Source organism: Saimiri boliviensis, chromosome 15 (genome assembly GCF_048565385.1).
Source record: "Saimiri boliviensis isolate mSaiBol1 chromosome 15, mSaiBol1.pri, whole genome shotgun sequence".
Taxonomy (NCBI): Eukaryota; Metazoa; Chordata; class Mammalia; order Primates; family Cebidae; genus Saimiri; species Saimiri boliviensis.
In genome coordinates, this window is record NC_133463.1 from 73,280,544 (window position 1) to 73,307,588 (window position 27,045).

A 27,045-nucleotide genomic window follows, 5' to 3' on the forward strand; every position below is an offset into this window, starting at 1 on the left:
TCTCGAATTCCTGACCTCAGGTGGTCCACCTGCCTCAGCCTCCCAAAGTGCTGAGATTACAGGCCAGTAATAGAATTTTTTTTTTTTTTTTTGAGACAGAATTTTGCATGTGTTGCCCAGGCTGGAGTGCAATGGTGCAATCTTGGCTCACTGCAACCTATGCCTCCCAGGTTCAAGTGATTCTCCTGACCTCAGCCTCCCAAGTAGCTGGAATTACAGGCATGTGCCATCACGCCTGGCTAATTTTATTTTTTTAGTAGAGACAGGGTTTCTGCATGTTGGTCAGGCTGCTCTCGAACTCCTGATCTCAGGTGATCCACCCACCTCAGCCTCTGAAAAAGCTAAAATTACAGGCATGAGCCACCGCACCCGGCCAGTAACAGGACATTTTTCAAATGGGCTTGGGTAACACCAGGAACAGAGGTCTTCAAGCTCAGCAGATACTGAAGGAAGTTGCAGCCCATTTGATTTTCCCGAAATTCGTGTCATACTTTTCCCCTTTAGGCACATCTTCTCTAAGATTATTTTTGAAGTTCTTCTCTTCCTTCTCCCTCTTAAAAACAAAGCTTGAATTAGAATTTACTGGGGTGCGGGAGAGCAAATTTTAACCACACATGGTCATTCTGCACCGAACACTGGAGGGCACAATTATAAGCATTATGAAAACACTGGTGCTTGTGAATTCGGGGGAAAGTATCCAATAAAGCACTATTTTTAACAGACAGGACCTTAAAGGGAAAGCCACAGGAATTTGTGGCAGGTTTCACCATGTCGAATTACCAGAAGAACATTCCCTCTCTTATTATTACTCATGACATTATTACGGGTTGGATTTTCCTGTGCCCTCTCTTCAAGAAATGTCCACTTGCTCTTCCAGTTCCACCTGTTTTCCATTTCATTGTGCAAAACCATCAGGTTTCTACAACCAAATAATAGTAACTATGACATATATATATATATATATATAGTATATTAATATTTCTATATTTTATTTCATACTGAAAAGAGAAACCTTAGGGCAATGCCTCTATTCCTCGAAAAACGGGATTTTCTCAATCGATATTGACAGCCTGGGCTGATGCTGCTTTGCTGCTGGGCTGTGCTGTGTGGTGTGAGATGTTTAGCAGTGTCCTTGGCTCTACCCACCTGAAGTCTATGGCTGACTTCCTTTAACCCCACACCCAGATTCGTGATCCTCCAAAATGTCTCCAGAGTACCAAGTGCTGGGCAAAACATCATCCCTGCTGAAACTGCTGCTATAAAAAAACCCAAGTGAGGGCTAACTGTTACCAGAGTTTGACTTTTTAAGTGAGCAGAGTCTCCTAAAAATGTACCTGCCTCCAAAAAGGAGGGGATGCCAAGCCCATCTTAGCATTGCTGTCCACCGGTGTTCACACCAGGGAGAGCCAGCAGAGGGCGCTGTTTTCACACACTCTGCACTGCCTTCTGCACTCTCCAAGTTCTCCTGAGCTTTTTGCTGCTTAGAAGCAAAGATGAGGAACATTTTATCCCCAGGGAAATATTTCCTATTTTTTTTCTGGGCCTTTATTTGATTAAAAGTTAATAACCTGGCCTCACAACTAAACCGGCACACTCACTCACTAACGGCAGGAGTGCAAACTACTACTTTCCTGGAGCAAAATGTGGTGGCATCTATCAAGAAAAGCCTTGAAAATATTTTTCTTTGACCCAGCAATTCTAGTTCTAGAAATGTAACCTGCGGAAATGATTAAGAGTGAGAACAAGCCCTTACCGACGAGGGCAGTCACCGAAATGCTGTTTACAGTGTCAAAAGACTGGGAACCAAATTCCATTGCAGAGATCAGGTTAAACCAACCACAGACTACCACCATGTGATGGAATTGCACGTGGTCATTTAAAATGCTGGAGAACGTTCAAGTGTACAGGAAAATGTACAGCACTTGATGTGCCGGGCACTGCTGTGAGTTGAGCACACTTCAACTCATTTAATCCTCGACGCACCTCCAGCCACGTCAGTACTGTGACCAATCCCATGTTACACGAAGGAAAAGTGCCTGAGTGATTGTCACAGGTTACATCGCTAGTAAGTGGAACTCAAACCTAGGCTGACACTCCAGCGTCTATACATTTATCCCCTCGGGTATATTGCACTAGTTATAGATACAGGGAGATGGGATAGAGCAGAGAGGAGAGCCTAGAACCACCTACACCAAACCTATTATTCTACATGTTATTATGGGTGTCAGTGCTTTATGGCCAGCTCTCAAATTTGCTTCTAGAGCCTAGCCCTGAGCCTAGCCCTGTCTAATCGGCACCACAGGGATTGAGCTCCGTCCTTGCTAAGCTACTACAGGGAGTTCAGGGATGGAGAGCTGCTTCATGGATAACTCATGCCTCCGTTTCTTCGAGATTATGATGTTGGAAAAGATCATCTCAAACGTCAGTGCCCCCACTCCGTTTCTCTGCTTTACTACTTCTGTCACATTCCCAGGTATTTCCCATAGATTGCCACTGGTCACTTACCATCTCCAGAAAAGCCCAAGGCTTCTCAGAAACAAACTGGCCAGGTGTGGTGGCTCATGCCTGTAATCCCAGCAGGGTGGAAGGCCAAGGGGGGGGCAGATCATCTGGGGTCAGGAGTTCAAGACCAGCCTGGCCAACATGGTGAAACTCTGTCTTTACTAAAAATACAAAAATTAGCCAGGTGTGGTGGCGCATGCTTATAATCCCAGTTATTCAGGAGACTGAAGCAGGAGAATCGCTGGAACCATGGAGGTGGATGTGGCAGTGAGCTAAGATGACGCCACTGCACTCCAGCCTGGGCAATAGAGTGAGACTCTGTCTGAACATTGAAAAGAAAATAGCTGAACTATGGTACAATATCAATTTCTAGACATAATGTATGTGGCTCCACCACTGTGCCTCTGTAGAACAGGAAGCCCTAGAGAGGACAGGAAATAACCACACACACACACAAAAATTCCAAACAGCAGCGTTTCTGTGTCCAGCTGGCACGAGGACAGGAGGCAGATGACATCATCTGTGGACCCCAGGACTGGGCTGGTGGAATCACTGCTCATCTCGGCAACATGGGGCACTCTAAAAATAGGTCCCTCTGTGGAAGTGCTTCACGTCTTATACTCTCCCGAGCCCTTGCAATAATTTAAACAAAAATCAGCAGGTTTGAATACGCTTCAGAGGAAACTGGCTTGAGCTACAAAGACGGAGAAAACATCGGGAAGAGCTCCCACTTGCGAGTGAGCATATTTGTGGAATCAAGTGGCTGGCTGAGGCACACGCAGCAGCTCGAGTGAAGATAAGACCTTACTTCTGTGTTCTCCACACCCAGTACTGGTGTTGGATAAAGGAACCGACATTTATCATTTTCAGAGCAAATCACCAGGCTGGCCCTATCTGGAGACAGGACCAGGGACTGGGTTTGTCTTTTATTTAATCTCCAAATACTTCTATAAAATATTCAAAATAAAAACAAGTTGTTTCATCTTAGCAAAGTTCTACATTGATTCTTGATCAGCCTAGAGATACAATGCTGTATTTGTTTCCCTTTGGTGCTGTAATAAATTACCACAAGCTTAGTGGCTTAAAACAACAGAAGTTTATTATCTTATAGTTCCAGAAGTCAGAAGTCCAAACTCAGTTTCACTGGTCTAACATCAGGGTATCAGGTATCACACCTGCATTCCTTCTGAAGACTTTAGGGGAGAATCTATTTCCTTGCCTTTTCCCACTTCTAGAGGCTGCCTGCACTCCTTGGCTTGTGGCCCCTTCGTCTATCTTCAAAGCCAGCGATGTAGCATCTCCTCCCTTCTCCGACCTCTGCTTCCGTCCTTACATCTCTCTCTGCCTCTGATTCTCCTGCCTCCTTCTCATGAGAGTCCTTGCGATGAGGCAGAACCCACCTGGATCATCCAGGATCACTTCCCTGTCTCAAGACCGTTCAACACATCAGCACACATCAGCGGAGATCCCTTTGGCCATGTACAATAACATTCACAGGTTCTAGGGATTAGAACATGGACATTTTTGTGGCACCTTTATCATGGCCATTGAACACAGGGTAGGAGTTGTGAATTTGGAGAGTGTGGCAGGGCACTGTGGCTGACTGCAGCACCCATTCACCCTCACATGGTTGGTCTAGACCAGGCGTCCCCAAACTACGGCCCTCGGGCCGCATGCAGCCCCCTGAGGCCATTTATCCGGCCCCCTGCCGCACTTCAGGAAGGGGCACCTCTTTCATTGGTGGTCAGTGAGAGGAGCACAGTATGTGGTGGCCCTCCAACCGTCTGAGGGACAGGGAACTGGCCCCCTGTGTAAAAAGTCTGGGGATGCCTGGTCTAGACCCATGATGCTAACTCCATCCCCTGTGGCAGTGGCTGGTTCGGGGATGAGACGAAGACACAGAGAAGAGGCTGCTGAGGAGATCTCTGGGGAAAGATTTCCTCCTCTTAAGAGAAACACACCAAAGGGCTTCAAAGGCCACAAACAGGGAAGCAGGCTGTGCAGCTGCTGCCATCAGCTGTCCTATGGCCATGGGGATACCTGCCTTAGGATGACACGCCTATGGACAGAAGACAGATCCTGGGTCCCCAGTGAGCTCCCTTAGCCACCAACCTGAACCCACTCTTCCTCTGGGCCTGGCACCCCTGCTTTGCAAGCATATCCATTTCCTTATTGTTAGAGCCACTTTGATTTGGTTCTGCTTCTTGGAAGAAAAGAGAAGGGAAGAGAAGGGACCAATAGCCTCTCATGCTTCTTCCCAGAACCAGGAGCCAATGCGTTGCTAAAAGAAATGGAGGTCGGTCACTTGATGCCGCTGCTTAGCGATGCATAAATACTTTATGGCAAAAACGTCACCTCGTTCCATGTGGTACATGTAGAAACTTTCTCCCATAACGAGCAAACGCTTTTCTAATGAAGCAGCCTAAAATCAGCCGGTATCTACACGGGGTGATCTGTGAAGGAGTCCTCCATGAAAACGAAGTGAACCATCCAGACGCTGGGCGGCCCAGCACCAGATATTTTGCATATGAAGACACGCTCCGTCAGCGTTCACTGCGTATTTGTACTGGCTTTTTGGGGCTGCTGTAACGAAGCATCCCAAACTGGCTGGCTTAAAGCAACCATCGTTCTGGAGGCTACAAATCTGAAATCCAGATGTCAGCAGGGCCACGCTCCCTCTGAATCCTCCAGGGAGAGTCCTTCCTTGCCTTCTCCTTGCTCTGGTGGCTCTGGCATTCCTTGGCTTGCAGCTACATTGTTTGGATTTCTGCCTCCATTGTGCTGGGCTTGCAGCCTGTATGTGTCCATCTTCCCAAGAGACACATGTGAAGGCATTCGTGTTGTGTGTGTGTGTCCAAATTTCACTCTTCCTATAAAGACCCCAGTCCCATTGGATTAGGGTCCTCCTAATGACGTCATCCTAACTTAATGACATCAGCAAAGACCATGTGTCCAATGGTCACATTCCCGGATGCCAGGGATTAGGACGCCAACATATCTTTCCAGGGTGCACTACATTCAGTGGCCCGTGTCCTACCATGCAGCAAAGACTAATGTGATTTCAAGGATGGTGAAGAAAGGGGCCTGGCCCTTGAGCACCTTACAAAGATTGGTTGGAGGGATACAGATAAAATGGTGCAAGGAGCACCATCCTGACAGCAACCCTCTGTAATAGGCACCATCAGCCCCATTTTACAAATGAAAACACCTGAGCATCAACTGCCTTACTCAGAGCCACAGAGCTGGTCAGCTCCAGACCCAAAATCCAAGCCCTGCTTCTACAGATCCCGAGGGCTCTCTCCCACTACGACAAGCTGGAGACATTCCCAGCTGAGGACAAAGAGGCACATTAAAGTCACAAACAGAATACAAATTGTTTAATGCATATTTGGGGTGGGGGGGAGGAAATAAGAAAAGCAAAGTTTCCTTGCCCCCTAAAGTCCGAAGTCAGACTGCCCCTTGCTGCAGAGACCTGGCAGCGACAGGCAGGACAGTGGGGTCCATCGAGGGGCATTGTCCCGTCCCCACAAGCGGCCTCATTTGCAGGCAGCTGCCATCTCCCTGCATAGCAGGGGACTAATGACAGGCATTCTCGGGGGCTACAGTGTGGGCAGGTGGCAAGCGAGGTCTGAAAAGCTGTTTTGTCAGGCCCAGCTTCTGCGGCGTGGAGGGGAAGGGCTGAAGGAAGCCAGACTGAAGAGCTGCTTTGGTGAAAGTGTGCCGCCGTGACAGTAAGTCACTGTGCGTCTCTGCTGTTCGCGAGAGCTGACATTGCTCGAAGGCCAATCAGGAGCCAGACAGAACCAAAGAAGAGAACGCTCTCAGGCACCTCTGCAGGAGAAGAGCCCAGGGCAGGGGAATTCATCTAGGGTAGAGCATCTCGGCCTCAGCTCTGCTGACATTGGAAGCAGATCATTCTTTGTAATCAAGAATGAGCATTTTTGGCCAGGCATGTTGGCGATGCCTATAATCTCAACACTTTGGGAGGCCGAGGCAGGAGGATCACGTAAAGTTTGGTCTCAAACTTCTGGCTTTAAGCGACACCAGCCAGCAACAAAGCAATACCTCATCTCTACCAAAGAAAAACAATGAGCTGGGTGTGGCAATGCACACCTACAGTCCCAACCACTCAGGAGGCTGAGGCAGGAGGGTCACCTGCGCTCAGGAGCTCAAGGCTACAGTGAGTTATCATCACACCGCCACACTCCAACCTGAGTGACTGAGCCCCTGCCTCAAAAAAAAAAAAAAAAAAAAAAAAAAAGAAAAGAAAAGAAAAAAAGGAACGATCATTTTTGTGTCCTGTGTATTGTACGATGTTCTGCAGCTTCCCTGGCCTCTACCCTCTAGAAGCCAGTAACACCCGTCAAGTCATGACAACTCGAAGTGTCCCCAGGGGGGCACACTTGCCCCTGGAGAGATGCGAGGGCTTAGGGAACATGCGTCCTTTTCCCATCAGGAGGGCTCGATGTTTCCAGTGCTGGCCCCGGGAAGCCATGCGACCCGCTCACTGCACCAGTGGCCTTCCCGCAAACCCTCGCTGCAGAAGCTCTGAAAAGCTCTTGAGTTCGCTGCCCACCCCCAGCTTCATAAGCACAGAGGTAACAGGCAACTCATGTTCTCATAATGAAAAAAATGTTCTACTTGCCATTAAAGAAACACTGATTGAAAAACACATAATGGACATTCCCCACAAAGCCATCAGGCACTAACCCCCTCTTCTACGGCCTCAGGGATGCGTTAATTCAACTAGAGGCAGCTTGTGTACAAGTCCAAAGTATTGGAAATATTCGAGTAACTAGGGAAGGCAGCCCGAGAAGATACATCACAGGATCTAAGGCAGCAGCTGTCTGGTGAGGAAGAGCTCCTTCGCAGCACCCACATAGAACGTGAAGGAAGAATGGGTGGTGGATAAGAAAGCTACCTCCAACCACTCAATGGCTCGTGACTTCTGTCTGAACACTGACCACCAATGAACAGCCAGCTCCAAAGTGTCCCTGAAGATCTGCAGAAAACAGCAGCTGGAACTCCAACACCAGTAGCTGCTCCCTTCCCCAAAGCCCTCGCTGCCTGCTGATGGAAGAGAGTGTGTGCATGTTTTAGAAACAGATTCCTGATACAGTATGTCACAAGGAAACCTACATATTTATTCTATTTGATGTGTGTGGTAGTTACGTGCCCTTTCTGTTACTGTATCCGCTAGGGTTCAAGTTGAAAATGTCCAAGTAGCTGGGTGCGGTGGCTCACGCCTATAATCGCAGCACTTTGGGAGGCCAAGGTGGACAGACTGCCTGAGGTCAGGAGTTTGAGACCAGCCTGGCCAATAGGGTGAAACCCTGTCTCTATTAAAAATACAAAAACTAGCCCGCATGGTGGTATGTGCCTGTAATCCTGGCGACTCGGGAGGCTGAGGCAGGATAATTGCTTGAATCCGGGAGGCAGAGGTTGCAGTGAGCCAAGACCACACCATTGCATTCCAGTGTGGGGGACAGACAAAATAAAAAAAAGAAAGAAAGAAAGAAAAAAAAAAACCAAGACAGATCTAAGTAAAGTGGAAATCTATAATCTATGGTTCCTAGGCACACAGCTACCACACACACCAAATATAACAAATGTGATTGCCCTGTGACATACTGCATCAGGAATCTTTTTCTAAAACAGACGCACACCAAAAACTAACCTATTGAGATAAGTGACCCCTTCTCCTCCCGCAACTGACCTCCACAAGGGCCTTGGTGCTCCTTAGCGGCTGTATTCCCATCTCCCTCTTTCCCACACACTTGGATGACAGGCACATCCCACACAGTCTGCAAACCATAGAGTTTCAGTACCTGCAGTGTCTTTCACTGTGGCTAATCTTGGGTCTTAGCAGAGACTCCTAGTATCTTCTAAATGAGCAGGAGGATCCGCAGAAGAACCACAGGGTTAAAAGCCTAGATCTGAAATCAGCTGATGTGCCTTTGAAGCCCAGCTCCCGCGTCTGCAGCCTGCGTGGCCTCTGTAAGGGTCTGACTGGCTTTGGCTCAAATGTAGATGGTTGTGCTCCCCAAAAAAACCCCAAATATGCTGACCAGTGTCTCACGCCATCTTTGTTGCATATATCACACCCAAAATGCATCATCTGGGATTTCCATGTCGGGCTGCTTGTGAAGCAACTTGAATATTCTAGATTTTTGCAAATTTTGTTCCCAAATCTTGTGCAGTTGCCTTATCCATACTTAATTTGATGGCATTTTTCTTCACGAAAGCAACCTGTATTAATATCATATCTTTCTAAACATTCTAATTCTTTTGTAGAAACGACAAATCTTGGTTTTCATATTCACATTACAAATGTTTACACACTTTATAATTAAATCATTAAACTGTGTGCAACAGGCACATACACGTTTGGGAGTGCACACAGTAGGTGCTGGTGAAGTCTACAGCTCAGGTGTGAGAAGTGTGTGTGCGTGCTAGAGAGAGGCGGTGAGCTCCCTGAAGGCAGGGGTTGGAATATTTTATAGGGAAAATAAAGGGCACTGGTTACATCGATGGTCCAATTAAGCAGAGCTGTGATGTAGCAATAATAAGCTGAGTCCATCAGGAAGGCAGAGGCTGGAGTATTAACTCTGGCTGGGCTGGGGCATCTGTCCATAACGACACACTGAACAACAGATCAGGATCCCCACTCCTCCCACATCTAACATCTACCTTCTCTAAGGAGCTGACAAATCAGTACACAGAGGGCAAATTAACAGTGCAAAGGGTAGCTTCCAAGAAAGCACAATTGTTCCTTCTTCCCATATATCTCAGAAGGGCAAAGGCCTAGGAGGAGCCGTCCAGAGGGCTGTCTGCAAGGTTCTGTTTGTACTTATTAATAGTTATGCATCAGCAACGTGGGTATCTGATGGAAGTGGAAGCTGGGGCACAAAGAGGCTCATGAAAAGCAACTCCAGTGAGCCTCCATCCTCTGCCCCTGCCCCTTCCCCTTCAAAACAGAAAGGCTAAACAGCTTTGTAAAGTGTCCTTGACCCCCTAGATTTCCCTTGGCTGTTAAAAATTGAGACAGAGTCCCACACTGTTGCCCAGGCTGGAGTGCAGTGGTGCAATCTTGGCTCACAGCAACCGCCACCTCCCAGGTTCAAGCAATTCTCTTGCCTCAGCCTCCTGAGTAGCTGATATTACAGGCGTGTGCCAACATGCCCAGCTAATTTTTATATTTTTAGTAGAGACAAAGTTTCACCATGTCAGCCAGGCTGGTCTCGAACTACTGATCTTAGGTGATCCACCCACCTTCACCTCCCAAAGTGCTGGGATTACAGGCATGAGTCACTGCACTGGCTCCCTTGACTGATAATTTTTATATTTCAGAGCTCACAACAGTTGCATCACCAGCTTCCCTCCAGCCAAGAATGACAAGGAAAGCTCCTACAAAATCCAGGGCTCGGGACTGTGTCATAGGACACTCAGGGCCATGCAGGGACACTTCTGCAATGGCCCATGGCAGGTTGTAATATTTTAGTTTCATATATGAGAAAACAGCCTCTCCTGTCTCTCAAGCCCTTGCTTTGGGAGAGCCCAGAAGTCCGGAATTGGCAGGGGTCTTTTCACCTTGACGGCGGGCTGGAGGACTGCCCGGGGGTTGTGTTACAGAAGTTGCCTCAGCGTGCATTGCTGCCACTGTGGCTGGACCAAGCAGGGCAAGGCTGGGTACACCATCTGCTGCCCAGGGGGATGCCTGGAGGCCAGCACTAGCCACGGCTGACCCAGCTCTGCATACACGCACACATGAGCGTCAGACTTGACCACGAAGCTGGGCACCCCTCTTCTGCAATCGCAGTGTATATTTCAGGATTCTTTTCTTTTATAACGTGAAATGACGGGACACAGCCTTTAAAGAAAAGTAAGAGTGTTTCCAAATGGCAAACACTGAGTGTGAACCTGAATTCTAATAAAAGAATAGGAAGCTCAGTTCTTAGGCCTGGAAAAGTTCAATCATGATTCCCTAGCTAAAAAAGACCATACTTTACCCAAAGATTTCTACCAGGGGTGTCCAATCTTTTGGCTTCCTTGGGCCATATTGGAAGAACTGTCTTGGGCCACATATAAAGTACACTAACACCACCAATAGCTAACGTAATTTGTAAAACACACATACACACACATACACACACACACAGCTCACTGCAACCTCCACCTCTGGGTTCAAACGATCCTCCAACCTCAGCCTCCCGAGTAGCTGGGACTACAGGTAAGCACTACCCATGCCTAGCTAATTTTCATATTTTTAGTAGAGACAGGGTTTCACCATGTTGACCAGGCTGGTCTCGAACTCCTGGCCTCAAGTGATCCGCCCGCCTCAGCCTCCCAAAGTGCTAGAATTATAGGTGTGAGCCACCATGCCCAGGCTCGTAACGTTTTAAGAAAGCTCACGAATTTGTGTTAGGCTGCATTCAAAGTTGTCCTGAGCCACAAGCTTGATCTAGACCATGGGGCAAAACCCAATAGGCTAGTCGGTGGACAACTATAAGCCAGACCAACAAAATAACTATCAGTAAGGAAGCTCCAGGCAAGGGGCTAGTCAGACCTCAGCTAGAGGAGGGGACATCGGCACAGAGGTCAGTAAGGTGGATCTCCTTTGTGACCTCCAAGTTAGACTAGATGGCCCCTCTTCCTGGCAGCTAAAATGCTAGAGTAGAGAAAGTCAGCAAATTTTTAGGTAATGTTACCTTGGTCCAATGATTGTGCTATGAAGTAAGGAGACGCCCCTGCCCTCATAAAGTGGACATCTCCTATAACTGGAAATGATGAATTTTTTTTTTTTTTGAGACAGAATCTTGCTCTGTTCCCAGGCTGGAGTAAAATGGGATGATCTCAGCATACTGCAACCTCTGCCTCCCAGATTCAAGCGATTTCCCTGCCTCAGCCTACCAAGTAGCTGAGGTATTACAGGCATGCGCCACCACACCCACCTATATTTTTGTATTTTAGTAGAGACAGGTTTTCACCACATTGGCCAGGATGGTCTTGATCACCTGACCTCATGATCCAAAGTGCTGGGATTACAGGCGTGAGCCATCCAAAATGATGGATTTTCATGGTGACCTCAGAACTGGAAGGTGCCTTAGAAAACTCACAGAGCAACAAACCAGCAGCTCCTTGCTATTGGGAATCCCATTCTTCTTCTATTTTTTTTTGAGATGGAGTCTCGCTCTGTTGCCCACGCTGGAGCACAATGGCATGATCTCAGCTCACTGCAACCTCCACCTCCCGGGTTCAAGCAATTCTCTAGCCTCAGCCTACTAAGTAGCTGGGATTACAGCATGCACCACCATTCCTGGATCATTTTTGTATTTTTAGTAGAGATGAGGTTTTACCATGTTGGCCAGGCTGGTCTTGAACTTCTGACCTCAAGTGATCCACCCACCTCAGCCTCCCAAAGTGCTGGGATAGATGTGAGCCATTGTGCTTGGCCAGGCATCCCACTCTTCCCTTTAATTAGCTGAGTGCTCCCGATACACTCAGGACTTCCACGCCTGCTGCTTTTTCTCTTGTTCAGGGAAACTCATCCTTGTTTTTTAAGCTGCACATTTGTGAGGCAGCCGGCCCCTGCTGGGAGGACCGTCATTTTCATTAAACGTTGAAGCCAGCACTCAGGATATTAAGAAATTAAAATGAGCAAACTATGTTCCTTCTGAGTTCATCAGCATTTTATTTTTTACCCTTGGGCATGGAGAGACAGACAACCAGGGGAAAGTGGCATCATTTGATGCCCTACATTTGTTTAACTACAGAGAGGGGAGGGAGAAAGGGAGGAAATGGAGAAGCGAGCAGCTTCTGGTATCACAAGTCTTCATAGAGACCAGACTCTGTTCACATGAGACAAGCATCCCCCTCTACTCCATAGAGACCCTGGTCACACATAAGTCACTGATACCTTATGTTAACCTTGGAAATGTCTGCAAAACACAAACTTTTTCGCTTGTGACATTTAAAAGATCATCTAAATCGGGTGTGTCCAATCTTTTGGGTTCCTTGGGCCATGTGGAAGAAGTCTTGGGCCACACATAAAATACACTAATGATAGCTGATGAGTTAAAAACCAACCAAACAAAACACAAAAATATAAATCTAATAATGTTTTCAGAAAGTTTGGGCCAGGCTGTGGATTGGACAAGCTCGATCTAAATGTTCTTGCAACAAACACACAATCTGATGTCAAGGAAACTAACAGAAGAGAAACATTAGTACTTTAAGCTGTGAAAAGAGGTTCCTTAGAACAAACGTAAAATAACTTAAAAAGATTTTCAAAAATAAACCCATAGAGCCCCCAACAAAGGAAGTACCACTTCCCTTTTGCTACAGTGGCAATCCTAACAACTCGTTTCAATCTTTAAGGAAGAGAAAAACATGTAGAATTTCCTGTTTTGTTTTTAAACCTGTTTTATTCAGCTACTGTATATAGCTGAGTATGTAATGAAGAACCCAGCTGGTGTTTACGGGACAGCTAATACTGCACATTCGGCAAACGCTAGGTAGGGTCAGCAGCACAGTTTTGGAAGACACCGCTGTGCCCACACACAGGGTAGAAGATACTGCAAACTGTTATCAGATGAGAATCTTCCAGCCAATCTCTCACTTCTCAGTCTCTCCCACTTCACGACTTCTCAAAAAGCAGAAGAAACAAAACCACACACAATCCTACCACCATCTGGCGGCTTCAGACCAGCAAGCACGAGATTCTGGCATGCACCATACTGGCAGCCACAAAGACCAATATTCCTCTTTGTTGCTGTTTTAAAAGCAAAGCGAGAACGGTAATATGGAAACACAAAAACACGGACACGCTCACACTATGGGAAAACCACGTTAGGAGCAAACACATTCCGACAGGGAGGCTGCCCTGTCTGTGTTTTGGATGGAATGGTGTCTGATTGCAAAACCCTGTGGGGGTGTCACCTGGGAAATGCCGGCTGGCTCCCCGACATCTGCCACCATGAACCCCCACTGCCACGGTCTGCCTCTGCTGCGTGGGCACAGAAACAGGCTCCTGCTGAAGCCAGGTCTGAGCGGCTCGATGACGCCAGCTCCTGCCAGGGAAGCAGATGTGGCCTGATGCAGAAACCACATGTCATTTTCTTAGTGCACAGAACTGAACTGTCGGGTAGATACGGCGTGCACAGCATTCGCATCAGGGCTTTATCTCCCAGGCAGTCTTCTTGGATTGTCAGATAATTTAGAAAGTGGCCAGAGGAATATGGAATCAGAACCAGGGGGTTAGTGTTTTAGGGATCAGAGTAAGAGCCTGCTACATCCATTCCCCACAAAGGGACTGCTGTATGCTGGGACTCTGCAGAAAGAGCCCTCGCATTGACTCGCTCCCTGGCTTCTTGCTGGCCTCCCGCTCGGGATCAGAACTCCCTGTGATTAACATCCTTGAACTCGCTAGCACCTAAAATCAGTTTTCATGCATGTGTCACTGGCCTAAGAACTACTTTATTCCTTTAAGAGGTTTCTGTACATCCCCAAACTATGCCAGAATATAATGACTTTATCATCATCTCTTAGGAGGCAATCTTGCGATTTTCCATATTTTTAGGAAAAGCTATGATGTACTGAGCGCTTGCAATGTGACAAACCCTTGCAGGAATGTTGTTTTAAAAATCTCATTATACTCCTCTTATAGGTATCATTATAAAGTAGGTATCTCTTTTTGAGACAGAATCTCGCTCTGTTGTCCAGGCTGGAGTGCAGTGGTACAATCTCTGCTCACTGCAACTTCTGCTTCCCAGGTTCACGTGATTCTTGTCCCTCAGCCTCCCAAGTAGCTGGACTACAGGCATGTGCCACCATACCCAGCTAATTTGGGGGTTTGTTTTGTTATTTTGAGACGGAGTTTTGATCTTGTTGCCCAGGCTGGAGTGCAATGGCACAATCTTAGCTCACTGCAATCTCCGCCTGCCGGGTTCAAGCAATTCTCCTGCCTCAGCCTCCTGAGTAGCTGGGATTACAGGCACCTGCCACTACACCCAGCTAATTTTTTTATTTTTAGTAGAGACAGGGTTTCACCATGTTGGTCAGGCCAGTCTCAAACTCCTGATCCCAAGTGAGCCACCCACCTCGGCTTCCCAAAGTGCTGGGATTATAGGCGTGAGCCATCACACCTGGCCACTAATTTTTGTATTTTTTAGTAGAGACAGAGTTTCATCATGTTGGCCAGGCTGGCTCAAACTCCTGACCTCAAGTGATCCACCTGCCTCAGCCTCCCAAAGTGCTGAGATTGCAGGCGTAAGCCACAGCGCCCAGCCAAAAGTAGATATCACTATCCTCGTTTTACAGATGAGGACAAGGGTACTCAGAGAGGTTAAGTAACTTGCCCAAAGTCACACAGAATTCAGAATTTACATCCAGGGCCGAGTCTACAGCTAGAACTTTTAACTACTCCATTCTTGGGGGCATCTCATTGTTGCCAGGACTTCGCGAATAGAAACATTTGGCAATGTCCTGGCAACAAATCTGGGGAGTTAGGTTTCCTTCCCCCACCCCCATCCTCTAACTGGGAGAAAATAAGAGCCCTTCCCTCTGAACATCTGTTTTATCAGCCAGATTCGAACCATGCTGTCGCCACTTCCTCAGTAAAGTGTGCACGGTTGGCTGGTCCACATCCAAGGCTGTGAGTTCAGGGTGGACCTGTACTGTCAGGCTTCAGCATGAATCACCTCCTGCCGGCTTCCTTTAGCAGGGCACAGTGCTTATTCATGCAGAGGACACCTCCCTATTTGCCAGGAGAATCGATCCTGAAATCAGCATTTCAGCTACTGACTCCCGTCTGCAACCCATCTTAGCAGGAGGCATCTTGAGTACAGCTTCCCAGGGATGGGCCCCCTACTCATGCTTAGCTGAATTCAGGATCCTGCTTTCTAGAAATTGATGTTTTAGAGACAGCTTCTGACATAGCAGGAGCTCAACATACGTGAATAAATGGAATGGGGCCAACATACCAAGCTTCGCGTTCTAGGCTTGTAATATTTGCTCTTCCTTGATTCTCTCCCCGCTCCTCCTCATCCCTCTTCCCCATTTTCACGGTACACCTTTACTGAGTTACAGTTCCAGAGGAAAAGTGGCTGTAATTAAGCCAAGACTCTATCAAAGGCCCTTGGGGGGTGCAGGCCAGGGAGGGAGGATGTGTTCTGCAGTTGATTTCCTGGCCAAACTCATCTGGGGGTCATTTAAACGAACTCATCTACTATCTTCTCCTCTCTACCTCTTCCATTTCTATCTCAAGTCATATCTTCCCAGATGGTTTCTGAATGAGCGTCTAGATGGTTTCCGATCCAAGCAGAAGTTAAAAAAAAAAAAGTAACTGAAATTCTAACCCTGGGATAGCCAACAAGAGGCTGGCTCTCACCACTCAAGAGCGAAAGTAAGTGTGAGGCTCGCGCAGGAAAGGGAGCAGCACCATGACATAACCAAAGTGCCCTTGAGTCCCTACAAGCTGAGCGAGCCCCAGCCTCCCAGCCTCCATCTATTCAATGAAGGGCATGCCTGGTTTTAGTTTCTAGCTCCCAAATTGAGTCCCAGGTCAAGTGGTGGTAATGTGAATCCAAAAACTATCCTCAGTAAGTCTAAAAGCCTCTTTACTGCTCAGGCTAACCTAAGCACCCACAGTCCTTTACTTTCTGTTGGAATTATGTCAAATCTGATCAAAATGACCCCAGGCTAACAGTTACTATTGATCTTTAAAGAAAAGGGGGGGGCTTAATTATTACTTAAAAATGGAATTTGTTTGGTGAATAAGATTTTATAAAGCTGAGGTAGGTCGGGTAGAGATTGGTAAAATGCAAAGCGTTCTCAGTGGTTAGAAGCTGCAGCTCTAAGTGGAAGAAAAAATGTGTATCCCCAAAACATTTTCCCTTTCCTTCCCAATTACCACGAAAATGGGACACAATTCTAGAATCCAGACGGCCCTTTGAGGTTAAACTAAACTGCTGTATATTAGATGCCCCTGGGAGCTGGTCATTGTCATGTGATGAAGACTTTTCTAGATAACCCAAGCCACTCTTGTTCCTCTTCCAGTTCTCCTTCTCCTGCACTGTTCTCTTCCCCACATCCACTTTAGCAACTGTGTTCTAACAGAATGCAGATGAGGAGAATAATTACCAACAAATGACTGAAACCTGACTGTTGCTCAGTCATCAGGAAGTTGCCAGAACAGAAGGCAATGGGACTGTGGGACACGGGCTGACCACATGTCCTAAGCATAAGCACAGGAGCCAGGATAACATGATAGCCTTGCCTCCTCCAGCAAGGTCATCGCCCAGCCGCAGAGGAACAGTAGGATCTGGTTTGTCGCCACCGTATCGAGCATGTTCGGATTGCCGACATCTGTTTATTGAGTGGGCCTGAGTGTTCCTTCCCTCTGTCCTGGGGTATGATGAGGGTCCTACTTCCCAACCCTGAAGGCCTATGCGAAAAGCTATTTCCTTGTTTTGTTTGTTTGTTTTTTAGAATGAACTCTTCACCAACAAAGGCAAGGATGGTAAATGGGTTTCTCTCCTGGGCTAATTCTCATCAGCTATATGGATGCCTGGGACACTGTGGGGAGGGGGCGATGGCCGACTAGGCACTTGATGGAAAATGGATTGCCTAGATCAGCTAGTAATGTCTGCTCCAATCGCAGGAGCAGTGGAAGGGTACAGACTCTGTATTTGCTACCCTGAGCCTAAGATCTCAAAACAGAACTCAAGGCACAACTTGTTAAACTTCAGTATACACAAGGATCACCAGGGAATTGTGCTAAATATACATTCTGACCCAGAAGGTCTAGAGAGTTGGCATATCTGAGAGGTTTCCACAAGATGCTGACTTGCTAGTAGACCACCAACCACACTTGGAGTGAAAGGGGCTAGAATACTTTCCCAAGCTCCCTGAGAACATCATCAGAATGCAGATCCCTGTCAGGTGAAATCCAGCTGGACTGGCTTTCCTGAGACAGTAGACATGACTGTTTTCCTGCTGCGCCGCTGAAGGACGTGGGGTCTGCTGCTGGGACACGCTCCTGCTGATGAAGCTCTCCACCCCTCGCCTTAAGCTCCCATCCCATACCATACTCTTCCCTTTAACCAGAGGCCCTCCTACCAACGAGTGAAATGGCAACCCCGGTCTAGAGGAAAGAGAGAGGATAGGAGGGCTGACAATGTCTGAGGGCAAAGCAGTGTGACAGCAGAAGAGTGAGGGTCAGAAAGAGTCCCTTGGTTCCCACCTGCTCCCATCATCCCCACGTCTAGGACATTTAGGTAGCGTTCCAGAGTGACCTCGTATAAAAAGGTGGGCAAGGGGCCAGGCACGGTGGCTCCTGCCTGTAATCCCAGCACTTTGAGAGGCCGACGCAGGTGGAGCACTTGAGGTCAGGAGTTTGAGACCAGCCTGGCCAACATGGAGAAACCCTGTCTCTACTAAGACTGCAAAAATTAGTCAGGCATGGTACACGCGCCTGTAATCCCAGCTACTCGGGAGGCTGAAGCAGGAGAATTGCTTGAACCCAGGGGGTGGAGGTTGCAGTGAACCAAGATTGTGCCACTGCACTCCAGCCTGGAAGACAGAGTGAGACTCCATTTCAGGAAGAAAAAAAAGGTGGGCAAGAAGTAAGCTTTTATCTGCTCCCTTGCAGAGGATTAGAAAGGGGTTCAGAGGCCTCTAGTCCTTGCAAATAAGGATGGGAGAACGGAGGCAGGGAGGGACAGGGAGACTAAGGGGACCAAGTGCATTCCCACGCTTACTGTGCTGCCCTGGGCTCACTGCTCCATGGGCCTGTGTCCTCCATTAGACAGCAGCCACCTTGGACGAACAACCACGTGTGAGCCATTCTTGACTTCCCAGTATCTGGCAAAATGCATGACTTAGAATAAAGGCTCAGCTGATGTTTGCAGATAAAGGGGAAGTTTTTAAACTGGAAAATATCCTATTGTGAAGAGCAGGTATGCCTAACATTTTGGCAGCTGAGCTAACTCTGAGCTCCCAGGAGAGGGACATGAGAGGTTCTTCATACCGATCAGACTCACCTGTGGCTTCCCTCTCCCTGGTGTTGTGTAAACAAGAGGGACAGGACATCTGGACCATAAAGCCGTGGGCTCTGAGAGGCCTGCCTAGTTTGAGAGTCAAGTTCATCTAGGGAAAGAACATATGTAAGTGCTCATCTAATAAAAGATATTTAGATCAATCCTCAGCTTTTCTGCCTGCCTTTCAAATCAAATTAAGTATATGAGCACCTACTATGTGCATGGCATTATTAACAATAGGATCGTGCCTCTTCTTCCACATCAGACATGCTCAAAAGAAAAAAATGAAAACAAAACAATGAATCGAGTCTTTTTATTTTATGACATGGGGCTGGTACAGACCTCAAAAGTCCCCATAAGGCTGGAACCTGGCCCATTAAAATGCTCACAATACTCAGGACATATTTTTTTAGAAGATAATTACTAACAATCTCGGAAGCTTCAGGTCCCCTTATATGCTACGAGAAAAGCCTTCACGGGAACAGATCTGTTGCCATGACAACAGTCACTTGGCTGCGTATAAAGAAGGGCGGGGGGCCTACCGAATGGTATTCTCAACCATCAGCCCTGGGATTTCTTAAAGCCACTTTCTAAAGAACCATCAGCATCTAGGAGAATCTAAAACAGGCGTCCCCAAACTTTTTACACAGGGGGCCAGTTCACCGTCCCTCAGACCGTTGCAGGGCCGCCACATACTGTGCTCCTCTCACTGACCACCAATGAAAGAGGTGTCCCTTCCTAAAGTGTGGCAGGGGGCCGGATAAATGGCCTCAGGGGGCCGCATGCAGCCTGCGGGCCGTAGTTTGGGGACGCCTGATCTAAAAGCTGAATGAGATCTTAGGGGTAACCTAGTTTCACATGACACCAGAATTTCTTCTTTATCGTCCCTGCCAAATAGTCATTTGGACTCAGCTAAAACATCTCCAGGGCCAGAGAACTTGCTCCCCTTTATGCTGGGAGGATGAAGGTAGGGAGCTTTCTTCAATAATCCCAGAGTGAGGTGAGCAGAGGTACAAGGGAGGGAGTAATTACTCGAAGGACCTTCCCCTTTCCGAACAGGAGGTTTAGGCTTTGACAGCGCCTGCCATGAGCTCAAGGAGCCCAAACAAAACAAACAAACAAAAAGCCTGCAAGGGAGCTCCTCCCAGATCTCCAATACTACCAACTCCAGAGCTGGTTTCCAATTCTACCCATTCAATGCCACCTGGAAATTCATGGTTGTCACTGTTAGACTACATGGAAGCAGCACCAAGGACCCTGGTAGTATTCCGTGAACCATGTGGAAGGCTGCGTGGGGAAAAGCACAGCCATGTGCCTTGTATCCACATGCTGTAGAAACAGTGCATCTGCATGAGTACACGTGTGCACAAACCCACCGGAGACCCCCAGCACGTGACTCTTAACAGCCGCCTCTGTAGAGCATCACTAAAGATGGCTTCGCCCATCAATTACCTTTTGAGACAAATGCACGTGGATTCTTAGGTAACTTACAGGGAAACACATTTGTGTAGACAAAGATTGGAGAAAGAGCTGGGGTGAGCTGAGGGGAGTGCTGAGTAAGTAGCATGCATCACACAAAAGTGGGTACAAGCCCCACTGAAGGAGAAATAAATGCCTTGCCCATGTGTTGCTGCTATGAGGAGCACTGTGACCTGTGGAGGAGGCTTTCAGGCTCAGCCAATCTGAGCACACAACCTCTAACTGTCAGCTGGCATCCCCCCATTACGATGAGGTTCCACCAAGACAGGTGCCTGGAACATGCTCCTACAGGCTACCTCCATTCTGCCCACGCAGAACAGCACAGACCCTCGGCTCCCTGCAATATACCACACCCCTCGGCTCACCACCCACCTCAACACTTTCCAGATGGCCTTTAGATACCATCAGCATCTTTCAGTAATCACTCCAGGCTGACATTGTGAGACACAGTTCACCAGCCTGAACAAGCTTAGTGGCCCATTTCATATGAGAAAGAGAATCAGAAATATTAAAAGGAAATACCCTGTTTTTTAAGCCCTAATTTACTTAGTACCTTATCAGTAATATCTACCATCCCCAAAGAAGACTGAAAAAAACCAAAAAGATTTACATGACCTACAATGTGATCTTGATCTCAGACACCTGAGTAGACACCCAAGTGTATTCGCACAGAAGCAGATTTGATGTGAAGATGGCACCTGTCAACAGGGACCTCCCAGAGCCCACACTTACCCCAGGGAGGGCTCTGCTGCTGGTGGGGCTCACAGAATGCTGGAATATAGCCTCTGAGCTTTTCCACCAAGGTTCCCAATCAGAAACTCTGCACTCATTTAGGGAAGAGCCGAGCAAAGCATCTTAATGATACTTAACTAGCAAAGTTACTAATGTTTCAGGCAGGAATTAGCTGCTGCAGGAATTAGTATAGATTTGGTGAGCATCCTACAGGGGCAACATTAGACCACTCCAAACCAGCAGTGACAACTGGGGGAGAAAGAAAGCACAAAGAGCAGCTCCTGACCACAAGGCAGAGGACAAAGAGTGGGGTGATGGCAGGAGCAGACACATCCTGATTACAGAAAAGAAGCCAGGACCGTCCCCAGCTGTGGGACTGTTCCCAGCTGTGGCCGCCATTTCCAGATGGCTGCACATGCCCACAGGAAACGGCACAGGCAGGGCAGTCATTAGGAGAGAAGAGCTTCACATTCACATAACTGAAAAGACAAGCTTGCATTCCCTAAGATGCTGGTTTATTTTAGCAGACAATTACCCAGTTGTCATAAAGCTGAAACTGACCTTTCAGGTAGAAATCTTGGCATCAGGGATCTTCTTGTCCCAAGCAGGAAAAACCATGAGGTTTTAACAACCAAGCTGAGAGAGAGAGAGAGAGAGAGAGAGAGAGAGAGAGAGAGAGAGAGAGAGAGAATGTGTGTGTGTGTGTGTGTGTGTGTGTGTGTGTGTTTGAGAGAGAGAGAGAGAGACACAAAGAAACACAAGTGAACCTAACAGCAGGGACAGATTTCATCACCAGGCAGTCCTAGGTCACTAGATTAACACTGAATTGTATTCATCCCATAAACAAACATTCAAAAGCAGATTAAGAATGTTGTGTTGGAAAATGAGATTAAACAAATCCAATTTTCTAATTTTTTTTTAAGTTCAAAAGACTGAAACCCATCAAGTGAATTAAGTACACAGGACAACTACCATCCAGCCCCACTGGACAAGTGGACAAATCCCGTAGGCAGGCTACCCCTGCAAATTTCAGTTCTCAGAAAGCAAAGCATGGTGCTATGACAGAAAGAGAGGTCTCTGGGGCACTTCTGTGGTCCTGGAAGGATGGCCTGATTCCTGAAGGTATGCTGGAAGTATGCATCTATCTATACCCAGGCTGTCTCTCGATACACTCAGCCGTCCGAGGACCATCTTACAGATGAGGAGCAAGACTCAGAGAGCAGAACAATTTGCTCAGGGCAACCTACCGAGCAGGAGCATATCCAAGAGGTTAAGATTCAGGGTTCTGGAGCTGGATATCCCTGATCCCTGTTCCAGCTCCCTCCAACCAATGCTATAACCTTGGGTGATGTCCACTCTGACAACATCGAACAGGAGCTGCTCCACAGTGCTATCAAGGAATGAATGGGATCATCCAAGTAGGATGCTGAGGACCAGGGCCTGTGCACACAGAGTCAGATCACCATGCAATTAACATGCAAACCTACAGCTGCCTGATTCCAGAACTCTTCACTGCCTCTGTATGCACAGCTTCATGCAACAAAAGACTCTCAGCTAAATCTGACTCTGGATTTACTTCTCAACTCACTGCAAAATGTATTTGAGTTTCCTGTTTCATGTATCAATTCCTTTGTAGAAATGTGTGTAACAATTGGGAGGAGAGTGTCACTGCTTCCAAAGACAGCTACAGAAAGGTCCTTCAAGCCTACGGGGGCTGCTATGTACAGCTCCACAGGTAGCTCACTGCGCAAGTCAAAGAGAATGCTGTTTCCATAGACAAGGAGTCATGAGTATCCTCAAGCCTGGTTTCTACCCGAGTCAAATCCAGAATGAGGTCTGAGGAGTACTGAGTCATGGCATTGCCTGCTCTGCTGCCCCATCCCTTTCTTTCCTTTTGTTTTGGCTGTTGGTAAACTTTAAACTAGATTCATTTGTTCTCAACCATGGCAAGGTTTAAAGGTTAGAGATATAGCTGGGTGCAGTGGCTGTAATCCTAGCACTTTGGGAGGCCGAGGCAGGAGGATGGCTTGAGCTCAGAAGTTCAAGACCAGCTTGGGCAACACAGTGAGACCTCATATCCACAAAAAAATTAAAATACACGCCAGGTATGACGGTCTGCAGCTGTGGTCCTGGCTACTTGGGTGGCTGAGGTGGGACGATGGCACTGCACTCCAGACTGGGCGACAGCAAATATCTGCCTCAAAAAAAAAAAAAAAGGAATGTGGCAAGAGGTGGTAGCAAAGAGATGGGTCCGGCCCCGCATAGCTAAGGGAAAGAACAGGGGAATTACCTGCTACTGAACCTTGCTCAAATGCAAGCCAGGTGCTAACACCAATGGCTTGCCACGTTTATAAAAACAATCACACATTTAATTCTCAGGAGGTTTTGCTCATCTCAGAGCGAGGCTGCGATACCGTTTTCCTCTCCTTTCTAAGGGATGGGTGTATTTCTTTTCAGGATGTGGAGATGGGGGATACTCACCATTGTCCTCATCATGGGCGTGGAAAATCATCTCTGATTTCCAAACCAATGGCAGAGCCACCAACAAAGCCCAACTTCCCAAAAAGGCACAGGACCCAGAAGACTATACTTCAGCTGTTTTGGAAATGGATATGTTTTTTTCCCCCGAAAGAAGCAATGTCATGAATGGCAGTTAAGTTCTCAGGCTGGCTTACAAACTTAATCCACTATATACCTACATCAGATACTACTGAACTTGACCATGTCCTATAAGGATGTTTCTATAGGAAAAAAGTACCCAATTTCAGCCTGGGACATGGATTTTGGTGAAGAAAAGGGCAGAGGGAGGAAAGGAAGAGGCTCCTGACTTTGAAAGAATGACAATCTTCATGTGTTTACTAAATCATCCATATCTACCATGCACAGATTATTTTATTTTAGTCCATAAAATAGTCCTTGCCTCAAAATAAACACAGGCCCAGTGATACAAAATGACAGATAAATAGTACTGGAAGATGCAATGTGATCGGAGGAGGGCAAGAAGGGCTTGTCTAAGTTGAGATGGAAGGGGCCCAGCCAGGCTAAGACAGTGTCTGTTGGAGGTTCCAGAAGGTGGGAAGATGCAGCATTCCAGAGGAACAGAAGAGCACGTGCAAAAAAGGCCTGGCAGTAAGAGAGAACAGTGTGTGCCGGGGCGGGGGGTCTCTAAGGAGTCCAATGTGGCTGGAGTGCCATGGATGTGGGTGGGGCAGTGAGAGGATGAGGCTGGAACGAGAGAGGCAGGAAGAGGCCAGGCCTGGAAATGGCTGCAGGAAGGCCATGCTGTGGGGTAAGCAGAGCCTTCACCCCAAGACAAATGAGCCGTGGAAAGGACTAAAAGGGATGTAGCCAAGAGGTGGAAGCAACCCAAATATCCACTGGGAATGAATGGATAAACATATACATACAATGGATTATTCCAGCCTAAAAAAGGAAGGAAATCTCGACATAGACTCCAACAGTGGATGAGCTCTGAGGACATTATGCTAAGTCAAATAAGCCAGCCACAAAGAGCAGATGCTGCGTGATTCCACTTCCACGAGGTGTCTAGCAGAATCACATTCACAGAAACAGAAAGGAGAATGCTGCTTATCAGGCGCTGCGGGAAAGGGGGAAAATGAGAGCTGTTGAATAGGTTCAGAGCTTCAGTTTTGCAAGATGAAAAAGTCCTGGAGATCTATGGCACGATACTACTGAACTCTATACCTAAAAATGATTAAGACAGTAAATTTTATGTTATGCACATTTCACCACAACTAAAAATTAAATTTTTTTAAAAAACCAACGATCTCACCATAGTTTTGGTTGATACTCTGGGGATGATTCTGGAAGGGAAACTGAGGCAAGAACAGAAAGTGCCTCCTTCCCTAACCAAATCAGCCTAGAACTACTGGTGGCCCTAGAACCAGCCATTCATGATCACAGGAGGAAGGGCTAAGGACAGCCCCTTTCTCCTGGTCAGTGCCCTGGATGCTATGGCTGCTACGACAGCCCCATGGCCTTCGACCTTCAGGGTTCTCCCGCTTCCTCCTCGGCGTCACTCTTCCCTATGCCACCATCAGAGGTGACAGCAGCACAGATACACACGGTTCTGGACCACCTGTGCCTCCAACTCAACCAAGAATGCAAGTTCAAGATTCCAAATTCAGGACACAGATAAACCAAACCAACACATTCAACATGAACATGCAAATGCTCTGCTGCGTCGTCAGAAGGGGCGTAAGATCCTAGGCTTCAGTACGCAACAGACAAGATTCCCCTGCAACAAACTGCAAAACAGCGTCTATGTTTATTTGCATCAGATTCACGGGGAAGCCGCTGGAACGAAGACCCTTGACTCAGGCATCTTCTCATTATGTTTTTGTCATTGCCGCAGCTGTTAAGTGTGCCTGTTTCAAGGAATTAAAAAAAAAAAAACCCTATCAGCTTTACTTTATTACTTGAGCTCAGCCCACCAATATGCTTCAGGATGTTCTGACATCCTGCCCGGGGCTGGATGATGTGACTCAACCCCCGTATGTCAGTGCTGGGCAGAGGAAAAATAACAACAAACAAGAAAGTCCCCGCTATCAGTCCAGGTCTCACCGGAGAGTGAGATACACAAGCAGACGGGCAAGCTACAGTTCCCAGGTATGAGACTAGGGGAACACACAACAGAGGGAAGAATGGGATCCTCTGGACTCCCCGTATTCTTTAGCAACTTACCTGTCTGATTCTGAAGTGATTTCTGTTGCTAAAACTTAGAACCTTGACTGACAGTATCAGGGACTGAACTAAGCCCTTCTCGATTCACTGTCTGAGCAACAAGGCACTCAATTGTTGAAATCTTCAAATTATGAGACCAATGTGCTGCCTACTGAGCTAAGGAGGCGACTGAGTTGCTGAAATTTTGATTGCTTTTTCATTTCACATGTGAACCTTTCCATTTCAAATTTGAAATTCACAAAAATAGGGATCGATGAACAAACAATCAGATTAACTGGCATTTCGTCTAGGAACCAGCATTTCATCTAGGAACCAGTATTTCACCTGACCTGTGGCCTGCCACACATCCTACTGTTTTTCCAATCAGGATTACATAAGTGGTAAACCAACAGATGGAAACGCTGTCTGGGCAGAGAACGAGAGCAGTGTCTGCCTCTACCACATATGAGTGTGTCAGACTTCCAGTCCATGCCTAATGCTTTTCCCAGAACCATTCCCAGAATACCAGCAGCAAGAAAATGATTTTCAGGCAGGCTGGACATCTCTTTCTTTGCTGTTAGTGAAGAAAACCAGGAGCTGCCTCTAAGGAGTAGGGTTTCCGCCGTTTGCTTCCATTTCTAGGAGATTGAGGACCCACCAAAGAGCCCGTTGAGTCCCAGGGGGCTCCCATTCACACTGGGAACAGATATGTTGAGGCCCAAAAGCCTCTGACTCCTTTAACCCATTTATCCTAATTTTCCTGGCAAATTACAAAAAACCTGAAATTCAGTTCTTCCATTTCGTATGCAAGAACCATGAGACCTGGGAAGGTTCTTGAAATATCATCTTGCACTTTAAAGAGCAATCTCACCTAAACCAGAGATTTTCAAGAGAATAATTCTTCATACAGGAACCCCCTATTTTGATATGAGATGTTTCACAGGACAAGAGGGGGGTGCTGGGCTCTCCATAGACTGCTATACTCCAGCCCCCACCACAAGCCCCTCTGAGAGCTCACTTACCTGATCACGCCACTCAACATCAGAGCAACCTGGAGGTCGGTGACCTCAGAGATCCAAGAAAGTCACCTGGCAAAATTTACCGCCACGGTTTCATTTTGTTTTGAGATGAAGTTTTATTCTTCTTGCCCAAGCTGGAGTGCAATGGCGCCATCTGGGCTCACTGCAACCTCCGCCTCCTGGGTTCAGGTGATTCTCCTGCCTCAGCCCCCCGAGTAACTGGGATTACAGGCATACCCCACCACACCTGGCTAATTTTGTATTTTTAGTAGAGACAGGATTTCTCCATCTTGGTCAGCCTGGTCTCGAACTCCCAACCTCAGGTGATCTACCCACCTCAGCCTCCCGAAGTGCTGGGATTACAGATGTGAGCCACTGCACACCGCCATGGTTTACACTCCTTGCTTGGAGTAGTAACCTGGTGCTAAGCAATGTATAGACTTTATTTCTAAAATCCCTGACAACTCTATGTGGCAGGCATGAATATTCCCATCATAGAAGAGGAAAATGAGACACATAGACTATAGTACTTTCAAGAGCTGGCCTGGCACATTAGCCCTCATTATGTTCTGATTCTATTTTTGGGAAAGGAA

General features: G+C 47.3%; 1 protein-coding gene across 4 annotated transcripts in view; it reads right to left on the minus strand.

Annotated features, from left to right (window-relative positions):
- The window catches only part of MTSS1 (MTSS I-BAR domain containing 1), a 189,198-nt gene that overhangs the window by 41,477 nt on the left and 120,676 nt on the right, over positions 1–27,045 (minus strand). The window lies entirely within an intron of this gene.